Source organism: Condylura cristata, unplaced genomic scaffold (assembly GCF_000260355.1).
Source record: "Condylura cristata isolate star-nosed mole 26May11 unplaced genomic scaffold, ConCri1.0 scaffold00015, whole genome shotgun sequence".
Classification (NCBI taxonomy): domain Eukaryota; kingdom Metazoa; phylum Chordata; class Mammalia; order Eulipotyphla; family Talpidae; genus Condylura; species Condylura cristata.
Window position 1 is genome coordinate 21,596,402 of NW_004567116.1, and position 14,767 is coordinate 21,611,168.

Here is a 14,767-nt window from a genome sequence, read left to right on the forward strand (position 1 = left end):
CAGTGTTATATGCTCTTTGATCTTTTGGATCTAATAATTTGCAGAATTCTATTATGTTTTTCTCCATTTCTGGAGAAGTGGGCTTAGAGCAAAGATGTATATCTATATATCTCTGTCTGTCAATCTCTTTCTATGGCAAGCAGAATGGAAGAATGGAAATAAAGTTCTTAAAGCATTTTCATGGGTGTGATTATATAGTGATACTTGGCTTTTTGCAAGAAGTGGTTAATCAATAGAGGAAGAGGTCTTCAGCTGAGCATTTCACATGCTGAAACAGATGTCTGGAGTACTTGAGAGACTAAAAAGGTGGAGACGCTTGTAATCAGAGCATGATGATAAGATCCAGAGTGTGACTATGGCAGTGGGTGGCCCAGATAGGTTATATTTTTTTCTTTTATTTTAAGTGAAGTAACATTGGTTTATGACTCTGTATGATTTAGAGGTACAGGGTCATCCCTTCAGAACCACACTACACCCACCATTAGGGAATCGAGTTCTCCCTTGTGCCATCTCCCACTTTGCACTGTGCCTTTTGGTAGCTCAGTTCTACTGTCAGATTTCTAGGGTTTATTTATTTGGTTTTTAAAAGTTGACCCTTTATTTTGTTTATATTCCACATCTGAGTGAAACAATTGTTCTTTTTCTGCTTCTGACTTACTTTGCTCAGCACATTTCCCTCCAGTTTTTGCAAATGACAAGAGTTATCTCTTTTTTTTAAATGCTGAGTAGTATTTCATTGTGTATCTCTACCAGATCCAGGAGGGACTATTCTAATGGAATTGAGGCTAGAAACAAGCTAAAATGCAAGGCTCTAGGAAGGTGTTTTCTTTTTTTTTTCCAATGTGGATGTTGAAATTGCCAAGACTTATGCCAAAAGTAGGGGCAGGCAAGAAGACAGTGAGCTGGCTGCTAGAATTTCAGTGAACCAGAGTGACTTATTAGCCAGACAGCAGTCAGGTATTCCCCAGAGGTGGGAGGTACACCAGGAAGCATTGTCAGAGTTCATTGTAGGTCTGAAAACTGGTTAACAGCATGACAATAGCAGAATGATTTGGGGGCAGGAGGTCAGAGACAGAATCATTAGTGACTTTGTTGTAGAACCATTCCAGGGAGTCAGGGCAGGACTCAATGAGGATGACAGGTATGTGGGGAAAATAAATCTGAATTAGAAGTGCTAACTGATAAAGGGCTATTTTTATTGGTTTGTTAACTGGTGATGGTAATATTAGTGGAGAGGGAAATACAGAAAAGGCCAGATTTGAGGGTAGTTTTTTCCCTTTTAAATTATTGAAGTAATGTATGCACATAGTTTAAAATCAAATAGTACTAAAAGTTTTTAATGGAAAATTTTACTCTCACTCCCCATCATCCTGCCCCAGAGAGAAATTTGATTATTTCTTTGATAATTTCCTTCTCACAATATATTCTGTTTTCTCTTTTTCTGTGATTCTGTTAAGCATCTAATAGTCTTCCTGAATCAGTTCTCTATTTTTTAAACTGTTTACATTTTTCTTTTTTTTAACTTGGGTGATAGGGAAATTCTGTGACATTTCTTTGATTTTATTTTCTAATTCCTGGATAATATTTATGGCTACCTTATTTTAAAGTCCAAGTACTTTTCTTTTCTGTTTATTCCCTTTTCATGGTATTTCATATTTACTTTATGGGTATACTATCCTTTCTCATTTCTATGTAAAACACTACAGTTTTTCCTTTGGGTCCATCCCCCCCTCCCCTCCACACACACACAGACATTTTCTCTTTTTCTGTTTAGAGTTTCCTTCAAATGTTTATAATTCCCTTTCTGACATTTGTATTCATAATATGAATCCCTAACTGTTCTTACAAATGGAACACTAAAAAACTTAATGAAAGCTATGTGAGCACAGGTAGGGTTTGTTGATGGTGGATTTTGTTGTGAAGGGGAATTTATAAGTACCTGGAAATCTTTCCCTTAGGCTACTCAGCTTTTCAGAAAAGAATTTTTTACTCTTCCTGCAGGGTAGCAGCAGCTGCCAATGTTGCTGAGAGAGCCTGAGAAGGTAACTCTGTGTTTCATAGCTCATTATGTAAACTGTCACCCGTATTTCAGTCAAACTAGTACGGAAGTTCAGTTCTTTGTCCCTGGGGCTCCATAGGCTGAGACCTTTTAGGGTTCTGCAGGCTGAATCATTTCTGCCCACTCCTGCCCCCCCCCCCCATCTTATTTCAGTGTTTAGAAATCTTAAAATGGTAAAAGAGAAAAGAAATGGTGGGGGTAGCGTGGGCTGAAGGGAATAGTACCAATTAAAAGGGAAGAAAATTGGATCTAGTATTCATATACATAGAGAAGAGAAAAAAAATTATTGAAATGTTTGGTTAGTATTCTTTTCTATTTGCCCCTGTAGATTTATAACAGTTTCTTTCTTTTTTAAGATTTATTTATTTATGCATATAGAACTGGGGTACAGGCCAGAGGTGCAGAGGTGGTGAGAAGATTCACCAGAGACAAAACAGGGAACAGAACAGGCAGATGGAAGAAGTACACTTTTGAGGGGAGCAGCGGGCTAGTCAGGAGAGGTCTGCCACGCCATGCCCTTCACTGCCAGGCAGGCTTGCAGTGCTGTGTCCTAACTCATTACACCACCAGGGAGGGCCACATTTTTATTTCTTAAAAAAGTTTCTTTGCCATCATCTCAGCAAAGTTTGAGGAGGAAAAAAAGGTAATTTTGCATGATTAATCTTCTGTGCTTGATTAGAAATTCTCAGTTTACTTGTGAACTTATTGGCATGGGTGTTCTGGTGAGATACATATTTGTTATTCAGGTGAGAAATTTAGTCCTGAGATAGATAGTTGGACCTTATCCATTTAATATAGCCCTTGAAGCCACAGACATGAGTAACAAGTCCCAAAGGGAGTTTGAAGCATGGACATCTTTCATTCATTTATTCCACACCTATTTCTCAAGTATCTACCGTGTGCCAGCAGGGAAAAGATGAAGTGAGGGGGAAAGTATTGAGATAAGGCAGAGGAGAAAGAAGTCACCAGGGAATAATGAGAGAGGTGGGAAGAGAATGGGAAAAAGTCCTCCCACTTTGAAATGGGGAAGGAGACTGGACTGTTCCTTTCCAGTTTTTACCTCTGGGTAAGATACATGGCTTTCTCCCTTCTGACAGATCATATTGCCTCAGATAAAATGAGGCCTTTCTTGAGTTAGTTCACTAAAATTGATTGTGTTCCTTGCATGGTGTTAGATGCTGAGGATATAGTGGCTTAGTGGTCAACAAGACTGACCTAATTTTTGTTCATGTTTGTATGATGTTTGATTTCTCCTCTCAGGTGTAATCCCTATAAGATTCCCACCACCAATTTACCCCTGAGCCATCACCAATAGTATTTTGTGCTCTTCCTGCCCCTGTTTTAGCCTCTCTCCTATTCCCCCTCCCCTACTGAATAAAAACTGACCTAATCTTGAACCTTTTAGAATTTACCTTCTGGCAGAGATAATAATGAAACAGTTACTTACCTTAAAACACAAGTGATGAGGGCATATCTGGAGGAAGCTAACCTTTGTGTCAATCAGGAAAAGCTTCCAGGGGGAAGTGATCAAGTTGAATTCATTTGAGTCACCCAAATAAACAAAACTTAGAATTTAATTATTTTAGAGGCAGGCAATTAAGGAATAGGCCAAGAGCAATGGTGATGCCCTATGCAACTTTTCCTTCAAAGTCCAACGATAGGTGATACGACAGCTTTTGAACATCAAAGGGAATTTCAGACTTCTTGTATTCATTCACACTACTACAAAGTTATAAGGGAAATTTCTACGACCTTAGTCAAAGAAAATCTTTAGAATTCCAGAGGAAAATAAACCTTGATGTTTGATGATAAAAGTAGACCGTCTGTGGCCTCAGGATCTGCAGTAATACGGACAACGCTATTTATTTAAAAATAAATTGCAAGTGATCTGATCAGCAATTTGAAGTCTGAATTTCTACAGACTTGCTTATTATATCCATGGCCCAGATGAATAACAATATATAGAGTAGTTTACACTATACTAAAAATTATATTTTATTACTTAGACTAAAAACTAATTTTTTTATTCTAAAAAGAAAACACAGGAAATAATATTCAGTTGTTTACCATAACCATTAATATCTTAAATTAAACTCATATGTTGGCTTGAGAAAAAAACACACACACAAAGTTACTTTACAGTGAATATTTACCTTCTACTGTTGTTAATGGCAATCTGCCTGAGAGGGACATTTTTTTTTTTCTTCCCAGAAAGAGCAGTGGTATCTTGAATTTCCTCTTAAAATTAGAAAGGGTAGGCATATTTGAGATGGGAAAATATTTCATTATCTGTCAGAAGGGAGAAAGCCATATATCTTACATGGGGGGGGGGGAATCTTAGAAAGGAACCCTGACTTCTTTTCCAGAAAACACTGTCTCCTCTTCCCTTGCTCATTCATATGCTCATTCATATGCTAGACCAGGAACTTGGAGAAAGGAGGAGCCTCCCTACCAGCTAATCTGGCCTGGGAACCACCTGAGGGCCAGAGATGGAGGCAATCTTTGTTTCTCTTTGGTGGTGCAGCCCAGGGTAGCGTGGGAGCAGAATGTTTTGTTAGTGTGAACAAATTTACCAAACAACCATTCAGCGCCTACCTGTCTACAATTCCCACTCTCTCAGCCAAGGGCTTTCCTTGTTTGGTGTAGGCTCTGATGCAAGGTGCCCACTGAGGTGAATCTCAATAAAATAGAACAGGTTCTCACCCATTTCTTTGTCCAAAGAATGCGGACTAGATGATTTCTAAGGCCTCTTCCTGCTCAAAGTTGCTAGTCTTCTGATTCATTTTTATATGTTTGCAACGTGGGCTCAGGTCACTGCTTACCACTAGCAGGAATAGTGAGGGCAATGTCACTTTCCTCTTATGGGAACTTAAAAAATGTCATCTGACCTCAGAAGCCTTCCTGTGAGCTGTGCCCAGTTTCTCCCAGGAGGCAGCCTGACTCGGGAGCTGCAAAGACTCATCTGAGCTTGCAGATATGCTCTGCTATCTGTACCTCGGAAACTAAACAAGTTTCCACCTCTAATCCTCAGTTTGTTAAAACAGACAATAATACTCCATGAGATGATTGAAAAAATTAACATACCACCTAAAGTATCATTTGACACATAGAATATGGTTAATACTTCATTTTGTGTTCTTATGATAATGGAAATAGCATTATGCCTTGTCACAGTAGATTTTTTGAGGGTACACATTCTCTGACAATATGTACAATTGAGGGGGAATCCTGATGGATGCCATTGTGATGTTTCCTTCACTGTGGGGCCATTTTTCCAATTGTTTTATGAAACATTTGATCTTTGAAAGTTGCAGGAGCATCTTCAGATATGTACATGCTTTATTCAGTTTCTTTTCAAACTATGGGATCTTTAATAAGGTTATGATTTTATAGGAATTTTTCATATGAATTTGTTGAGGGAATTCTAGGCATATTTTGGCTTTTCTGGTTAAGCTGGTTTGCCTAATTAAATTTGAAGCTTTGTTAATGGGCTTCTTGGAAACTCATTTAAGTTGTCTTTGGCTGCCATTATGAGAGTCATTTCCCATATTTCATAAGAATAAACAGAAAAATTAATTTAAAATATGAAAACCTTATTATGTTTGGATCCTTTGAGAAACAGACACCATGGTAGAATTAGTCTTGCAAGAGTTTATTTGAGTAACAGTCTGTAAGGGGAAAAAGGGAAGGAGCCCAGAGGAGGCCAGAAGAGTCACCAACCATGATGCACGCCTGATCCCTGAGAAAGAGAAGAAGATCAGGCAGTGCAGCTCTAAGAACCATTCAGCAAGGCGTACAAGTATCCAACCCAAAATGCCCATCAGAGGAGCCCATATCTTGTGTTGTGGACCTCCCCCAGGGTCCGTGTCATGTTCAGTTGCTGTGTGAGTGCGGCGTGTGGAAAGAGTGGCCTCGGCTAGAACACGTTGGTGGATTCAGAGCATTTCATCCGAGGCTGTTGGTCAATGCGCTTGTAAATCTGAGAGGCCTATTTCCACGCCGTCACACTTGCATTCACTTCTTGGCTTGTGCTCAAAGTCTCACATTCTAGGTAACTGTTTTCCTCAAGTATGGATGTCACAAAATAATTGCAAAGGAACATGTCATGCTCCACTGAGATATTCTTCACCACACTCCAGTACCGATTGCCAACTGAGACTAGACACGGGGCCTAAATCCTGCTCTCCCAACCTTCAGTGGCATGCTGGGTGAGGCAGAGCAAGAGTGTAGGCAAAGGGGGTGTTTAATCTGTAGAGAATTTTGAGACTACAGAACTGACCAAAACCTGGTCTGCTGTCTACTGTTACCACGTTAGAGTATTATCCTTCTAAGGAATGTCAGTGGTAAATGTCCTACCTGCCAGTATCATTGGCTCCCACCACCTCCCAGGCACCTCCACCTTCATAAGCCACTTCATATGTCATGTGACTTTTCCTTATCAGTTTCCTAACATGACTGTTTCTGATCATCTTTGGGAGTGTTAGATATTGGATAGCTTTATGGGATAGTACTATGTAATTTCAAAGAGGGATGAAATCTCTTTTAAGGTTTGAAAAGTAGATTAATTTTTTTTTTTTAATTTTCTTACATTGTTCAGTTTTGTATGATATTTGATTACTCCCCACAGGTATAATCCCTATAGTTCTCCCACAACCAAGGCACCCATGCACCAGCACATTGTCCCTTGTGCTCTTTGCTACCTGTTTTGACCCCTCTCATTTCCCCTAGCCTGCTGTATGCCTCAAATCTATAGTCTGCCTATCAGTTTTGTCCTTCTCCTGATCCTCTGTTTGATTTCCCTGTGTTCCTCCATAAATGACACCATCCAATATTTCTCTTTTCCTTCCAGCTTATTTTACTGAGCATAATCCATTCCAGCTCCAGCCATGTTGCTGTAAATGGCAGGAGTTTCTTTTTTGATCGCTGAGTAGTATTCCATTGTGTATATATACCACATTGATCCATTCATACATTTGGGGGGCACTCAGGCTGTTTCCATACTGAGCTATTGTAAATAGTGCTGCAATAAACAAAAGTGTAGTTTCCCTAGAAGTAGTGTTTGGTATCCTTTGAGAAGATTCCCTGGGGTGGAGTGGGATTGCTGGATCACTTGGTTGATCTATTTTTTTGTAATGTTTTAAAGATCCTCTACACAGCTTTCTATAGAAGCTGGAGCAGTTTGCATTCCCAGCAGTGTAAGAAGATCCCTTTACCTCTACATTCTCACCAGCATTTGTTGCCAATTTTTTAAAATATGGGCCATTCTCATCAGTATGAGATGGTATTTCATTATAGTTTTGATATTTTAAATGACTAGTCCTGGAAGCACTCAGGGGACGGAGCTGGGTTTTGAATGATGAGAAAAAAAAATTAGGTATAATTTACATGACAGTGTTCATTTCAGATACAACATACTGTGATATTTGTTATGAAATGAATAGAAGGTAGATTTTGACTTGACGAGGTAGATGGTAGGCATCACAGGTTGAAGTATCCAAGGGTCCAAAGAATAGGACCCTTGAGATATATTTGAGAATAGTGCATAAACATAAATAGCTATTTTTGTGTGGGGAATAAGATTAGAAAAGTTAAGTTGAACCATAATTTTAAGAGTTCTGTATGCCCGCTAAAGAGAATGTGGTTAAATATGATCAATCATTTTTGAGTAGGTAAGTGACAAGCTGTGTATTAAGAATATTGATTTGGAATTAGTGTCCAGCATAGAGCTGATTGAAGAGTCTTTGGCCTCCCTGGTGGCCAAAGGGTTAACTCTCAGCACTGTCACCACTAAGGCCTGAGTTCGATCCCCAGCCAGGGAGTTAACCCACACATGGCACAGCAAACCTCTCCTGTCTTGCCTGCTGCTTCCCTTAGCAGTGTATTTCAGTAATTGCCTGTTCTACTCCCTACTCTGTCTCTGCTAAATCCTCTCACTCCCTCTACCACTGGCCTACACCCCAGTTCCATATAAAAATAAATATTTTAAAAATAAAGAACCTTAGCATAATTATCTCAGATACCTGAGTAAAGGCAGTGAGTCTAGAAAGAAACTGATCCAAGAGCTGTGAAGGAAGCATGAAGATCTTAAGCTTAATGTGTATGAACCTCAAATTATTACCTGTTTTCCCCCAAACCCCCCTTCCGCTTGTCTTCTCATTCATTCAGTTAGTCAACTATTTGTTCAACATAGAGGTATGGAGTATCTGTCATGGGCCAGGGGCTCTGTGAAGTCCTGATTACTTGGATGATGTTTCCATTCTGCCAAGTGTCCTGTGCTGGAAACCAGCTTCTCATCCATCCTTGATGCTCCGCTCCTACCTTCTCACCTCAGTCTAATCAGTAATTGATTTTTGTTAATTTTATTTCCTAAATCAGTGACTCCTTCCACCTACCCAACCAACCACCCCCAGTGTCTGCACTTTAGAACCATCTGGGGATCTTGTATGCATTCCAAAACTTGTAACCATGTTGCAGATATTATATCACAAACATTTTAAATTAAAATAACATGCATTATAGCATACAGGCTTTGAATATGCATCATTATAAATCAACATCTGTATATACGACATTGGTCACCACTAAAAGTCCAATTTACCATTGAACGTTTGCTTTACCCACTCCTCTCCCTTGTCTGTTAACTACAAATATTGTCTTAAATCTCCAGGTTTAATTTTTTAGTTTGTTCATTTGTTTTGTTTCTTTATGTACTACTATATTTGTCTTTCTCTGTGTTACTTATTTCACTCAGCTCAGTGTCCTCTAGGCCATTCATGTTGCAGATGTCAGGACTTCATCTATGTTGTAGCATTTGTGAGGGTGAGAGAGAGGGAGAGGGAGACATCTTTATCCACTCCTTGCTTTCAGTATTTGGTTGTTTCCAAACTAGGTTATAATAAATGATGCTACAATAAACATGTAAGTGCTTACATCTGCTTCTTCATTCACTGCATAAATACCCTAGAATGGGATAACTTCCTCATATGGAATTCCTAGCTGTAATTTTTTGAGGATTATCCATCCTGCTTGCCTGAATGGTGGCACCAATTTACATCTCCACTCCCAGTGTAGAGGGTTCTTTTCTCCTATCTCCTCTTGTCTTTTGGATAACAAACAGCTATTCTCACAGGTAAGGAGTATATCTCATTGTTATTTGGCTTTGGATTTCCTTAATAAAAACAGACGAGGCACATCTTTTCATATGCCTCTTGGCCTTCTCTGTGTTCTTCAAGTATCTGTTCAGATCCTCTGCCCATTTTTTCATCGGGTCATTTGTTTTTTTGTTGTTGAGTCATAAGCTCTTTTTTGAAGCTTTCCAAATGATTCCAATGTGAGGACAAGGTTGGAAACCACTGTCTTAGTAAATGTTTTTCAAATCTGACTTTTATCCTCCCTCTCCTCACGGCCTTAGGTGCTTCTCACATGGCTGCTTCCTGCTTGGTCTCTGTGTGTCTGATCTTATTCCCCTCAGATTGATCCTGTTGATCTCCTCGAAATGCAAAGCCAATCATGTCACCACTTTGCTCTCCAACACCCTTATATCTATACATCTGTAGTGCTGCTTCTTAAACCCTTCTTTGCTCTGACCTCCACAGCATACCCCAGGACAACACCTGTTTGTCAGTGAATATTTGACATAGTGATTTGCTATCTATTTGAAGAAGTTCCCCCTGGGGGAAGAGTATCAGGATATGGAGAAGGCCTCAAATAGTCTAGGCAACTTGAAAAATGCTTCCTGTCTACCACCTGTCCCCTTCCCTCTGTCTTGATGGACGCCGTACTTCTGAGGGTCTCACTCCTACTACGCAGTACAGAGCCAGTACTTGACCAGGCCCTGTCTCCGGTCTCATCTCTCCACCCTGATACTTTTACTCCTCATATTCCCAACTTCTGAAAGCTGCTAATATGATTCCAGTCTTTTATTCCTCTGTTTATTGTTCCTTCTTTCTGGACAGTCTCATCTTTTACCTTCTGTAAAACCTTGAATTTTGGAAAGCAGTCATTAAATGTCAACTTTGGGGTTACTTACCTCTGCAAAGCTTTCTCTGACTCCCTACTCCAGTGGGTTGGGACCCGTCTTTCAATATCAAGTGTCTTATGAATTTGTCTCTTAATATTGCAATGTCGGGCCTTCCCTGGTGGTGCAGTGGGTTAAAGCACAGCACTAAGAAGCTAAAGCCACTTCAGCATAAGTTCAATCCTCAGCCCTAGAGGTGACCCACATGGCGTGGCAGACCTCTCCTGACCTGCCTGCGGCTCTCCTCAGCAGTGGACTTTGTCGGTCAGCCTGGTCTGCTCCCCACTCTGTCTCTGGTGAATCCTCTCACCATCCCTGTACCCCTGGCCTGTGTCCCAGTGCTGTATGCATAAATAAATCTTTAAAAAAATATATTACAATGTCATGTGATCAATATCATTGTTTTAATGTGTCTATTCACTGTTCTAAGTTTTTTCTCATTTTGAAAATTTTATAACACTTTGGTTTTACTTACACTAATATTTTGATTCAAATTATTCAAGAATAGAGTATTATGATGGACAGAAGCCAGAATCATAAAATATCAAACTGGACAGAACTTTTAGAAATAATTTTTGTTCAAACATAAAACTTTTAAAAAATATTTAATGCTATCCAAATGGAAATATTCCAGTGTATTTGGAAAAAAGGAGTTACAGTACATCCTGGAGAACCTTACAGAAAAGAACAGAGGAGGCCTTTCAGGAGTCTAGAAGAAAACAAAGGACCGAGGTTTGATGCTTAAGACAACATCCATCTTTGGGAAGCACAAAGTGATTAAGAGGTGCCAGTTAAGGAGCCAGATGTGCAGGAGAACCAGCTTAGTGTGGTAAGACTTGGAGGAAGGAGTTTTCTAAAGAGCAGAGAGCAAGAGTGGGCTGGTGCCCTAGATACGCTGCCTGTAAAGTTTCTCTTGGATGTGAGTCCAGCTGCTGCGAAGCAGCACCCACTGAGGAGGATTTTGAACCCAAGGAGTCAGACTGGACAAATTCATGAAGACCCAACCTCTCCAGCCAGATCTTAAACTGAAGTAGTTTTTGACTTTTGTAGGCCTCAGAACCTTTGGATAATCTATTGACATTGATTTGTTCTGTCCTCAAAAAATAAAAGCACAAAGGCACATAGATAGTTCACTCTACCCCTAGCATCCTGCCCCAGCCATCCCCACTCGAGATGCTTCCTGGGCCCCCACATTAGTGCAGAGTGACACTGCCAGGTACCAAAGTGCATTTGAGAGGTGAGGACAAGCAATTTTTTCAAGAAATAAGTGCAGTTTCTCCCTGTTCACATCTTAGCAGGGCCAAACCTGTGAAGGTCTTAGAAATCCTTATCAGGAGCCATAGGCTGACTCAAGGTATTTCTTGGTGCTTCCAAGACTCCCTGGCTGCAAATGGAGCATTTTCTGGATTCCTGTTATTGATTAACCAAGTCACTCTGTGCTTCTGTGGGCCTTGCTTTGTGAAAAGGGCTTCTTCAGCCTCACTCAGCAATCATGGGAAATGGGACTCACCTCATTTCCACCTGTCTGACTTCTGATTTCAACTTCTTTTAAGTGACTTGCCTTTATGTATTCCCTTTTCAAACTTAAGACTTTAGAAAAGCAATGAAAACATTCTGACTTGCAGTAATAGAATTATTTTTTATGGGAAAAGGGAGCAGAGTTGTTCAGTTTTGCCAGTCACGGCCCAAGAGAAGAGCTATGACATGGAAAATTCAAAGCCCTGGACAGTTAAAAAGTACATAGTGATTTATATTATGAAGTTACTTTTGTGACATTTTTTTCTAATTTTCTTTGGATGACCACAGCAATGTTTTTGCAGGGATTATGGAGAACAGAAATGAACATTGGAAAATTGAGTTAGAATATAAAATGTCCTGTGGTTGATTCACATGTGTCATTAGTAATTGACTTAATAGCTCTTCCAGAAAAAATTAATTTTTAGAGCTTGATAAATAATGGAGATTTCTTAAAATGGGTCATGATTTAAATGAAAAGAGTAAAAGTAGTGAGTATGAAAGAATATTAGCATAGAAATGACTATTTTACTCAATTGTACATTTGAATGTTAAAGTAGAGTAAGTCTGGATAAAGGATTAAAAATGTTATTTGCACTGCACAAGGGAATTTTCAGGATACCAGGTCTGGTCTGTATGGTATTGTGGTGTTGGATCACATAATTCTGTGTATTTTTTCCAAGCTCATAGAATGGTATACCACAAGTATGACTTTTGCTACATGTAAACCTACCACCCAACCAAACATACACCTCAGGATATTAGGGACACCTCAGGATATTAGGGGAACCCAGAATGGACAGTAGATGGTGACAAGTGAATCTAACTCTATTACAGATAAGAAATAGTTTCCTTGCAGAGAATGGAGAAGAAGGGAGTTGACCTATTAACTATGGGAAATAGTGTATTGTTGAGATACTATAATGATAAAGATAAGAACTGTAAACAAACACAGATAACTTTGTGTTTCTCGGGTACAGTACAGTAATTCTGATGCCACTTCCCATGGCTGCCAGGGTTGGAGAAGGAAGTATGTATATCGTAGATAATGGGAACCAGGCGCTTGGTTTTTCACTGTCGGAGAGAGCAGTCATGAATAAATGGAATGGAAGTAGGGGTGAGAGCTCACTACACAGATTTGTAGGTACAGATATAAATATAGAAATGTTTTTACAATCATTAATCTATCTTTCCAGTTCTGTTCTGAGAGGCCTGAGAAGCATCAGCTCCGAGGAGTGACCAGCAGACCCAAAGTCTTGGTTTCTAAAAGCTTTTCTTTAATACAAATAGTCAGAAGACACGGAATCCACCTAAATGCCCAAAAGTGCATGACTTTTGGGATTTAAAAGATACATATACACAATGAATATCACTCAACACTAAAAAAAGAGAAACTCATGCCTTTGCAGCAACATGGATGGAGCTGGAAAGGATCGTGCTTAGTGAAATAAGCCAGAAGGAAAAAGACCACCAACTGATGGTTTCACTCATAGCAGGGGCATAAAGGACCAGGAAGGGAAATAAAAAACAATGAACAACTATATACCAGAGACATCTTATGGGGGTGGAGGTGGGGAATGGGATAAAAAATGGGGGCGGTGAAAAGTGCATGGGACTATGGTGATGGCACACGGGTGAGTTGGTGGTGGAGAACTCCATGGGGATCGCAACTGAAATGGAAAAAGGCATAAAACAATGTAAAAGAAAATAAAAAATAGGGTTTCATGAGAAATGGTTGATTCTGTGACTGGGAAAGGAAAAAGACAAGGTGATCCTGGAGCATCTTACAGTATCAGAAAATAAGGGGTGACCAGGAGATGAGGCCCTGGTTAGGGGATGGAGAGAGCTGCTAATGGACCAAAGCTGGAACAGTTTACTCCACAAAATTCATAAAAATCACATTGGCTTCTAATCTAAATATTAAAATAGAAATCCATGGAACCTTATCCATATAGATTGAATAAATAAATACATGTGTGGCATGGGAAGGGACAAATCCTCCTTCCAGAATACCAATTAGTAAGTGAAAAAGGAATGAGGAAATAGAAGGCACCACTCTGGGGCCCTCCCTGGTGGTGCAGCGGGTTAAAGCACAGCACTAAGAAGCTTAAGCCACTTCTGCATGAGTTCTATCCCCACCTACCTGGGAGGCGACCACATGGCGCGGCAGACCTCTCCTGACCCGCCCGCTGCTCCCCTCAGCAGTGTACTTCATCGATCTACCTGTTCTGCTCCCCACTCTGTCTCTGCCTCTTGCCGCCCCTGAGCCTCTGGCCTGTACCCCAGTTCTGTACGAATAAATAAATAAATCTTAAAAAATATATATTCCCCATGCACTAGATTTCCTTGTCTTTTCTCTCCTGATTTTGGCCTTTCTCTGATAAATATTGATTTTGGAGAGAATTGTTTTTATTTTTTTCTATTTGACATAAAAATATTACACAGTTTGAGATAATCTGAATTTTGGGATAGAGCTTTGCCCGTTTACTGTAAGCAGTTATTTTATATATGCATCTGGGTTTAATTACAGTTGGCATCTCTGAACTCTGAGAGAAAATATGCGTTGCTGGGATGTCATGTGTTTCTGGCATGTAAGAGTATAATCACTCAAATGTATAGTCACTCCTGTTTTTTTTAACATGGCCTCAAGGTCTGACACCCTTCTCTCCTGCCCCTGCACTCATGGGAAGGCCTCATTCACTTCAACCCTTAACAGTGTCCCTCTGATTTATCCCTCATTTGCCATTTAATCATTTACTCTTAACATCATCCGTGGTTGTATTTTGTCTCCTTCACTAGATTCTAAAGCCCTCTAGAATAGAATCTAGTTTTGTTTATTTTTTTTTTATGCTTCAGTGCAGAACCCATGTAACAGGAACGAAACAAATATTGGAATTAGTGGTTTTCTGAACCAAAGAAGATGCCCCTTTGCAAGATACCTAACTTCTCTTTATTATTAATTTAAAAAAAAGTTAGGTGTTATAGTTAGAGCCACTAATTTCCTTTTCATATCTGATGTGCATGTTGGTAGAATTTAGTGACTTAAAAAATGTGTTTTGCAGCTGTGGTATCTCTACTACAATCATTTTTCCTTCATTCAACAAGTTCTTACCAATTCCCTCTTCCCACCCACTGAACTCTGACAACCATTGATATGCTTTGCAGCACTATATTTA